The sequence below is a fragment of the Egretta garzetta genome, unplaced genomic scaffold (assembly GCF_000687185.1).
Source record: "Egretta garzetta isolate BGI_Z169 unplaced genomic scaffold, ASM68718v1 scaffold202, whole genome shotgun sequence".
Taxonomy (NCBI): Eukaryota; Metazoa; Chordata; class Aves; order Pelecaniformes; family Ardeidae; genus Egretta; species Egretta garzetta.
In genome coordinates, this window is record NW_009258891.1 from 812,049 (window position 1) to 812,537 (window position 489).

The 489-nt window shown below is 67.9% G+C and overlaps 1 protein-coding gene across 1 annotated transcript in view; it reads right to left on the reverse strand.

The window, feature by feature from the left end:
* NAV1 (neuron navigator 1) overlaps positions 1–489 on the reverse strand; it is a 34,027-nt gene that overhangs the window by 16,391 nt on the left and 17,147 nt on the right.

Below are 489 nucleotides of genomic sequence, written 5' to 3' on the forward strand. Positions count from 1 at the left end.
CCCGCGCCCGCACCGCCCAAACCCCCGGGTTCTGCCCCGTTTTCTCGCTCGCATCAGAGCAGGAGCTGCGCCCCAGGGCCGGGTCCTTGCCAGGACGGGGACACCGGGGACGCCTTCGCCAGCCCGGCGGCGGGCAGAGAGGGTTAACTGGAGCCTTGGCAAAACAGCCCCGGTCCCTGAGGGCTGGGAAATAAGTAATTCCTTCCTCACGCCTTCCTCTGCCAAGCGATGGCAACGCCTCTTGGCTCCCTCCTCGCCGCGCAGCCCCGTGGCTCGGCTGCAGGCTGGTCACCGCCCACCCCAAATCCACCCTGGATTAAAGCGAGCGCCTCTTGGTCTGCCCTGGCCCCTTCCTCCCGCTCTGCCGTGGTCACTGCAGGACTTGTGCTGGGGGGTGCCCACACCCCACACTCATGGGTTGCTGGCAGCGAGGGGGCTCTGTGGATGTGCCCCCTCACGGCCGCATTCTGCTCTGGCAGAGCCGGTGAG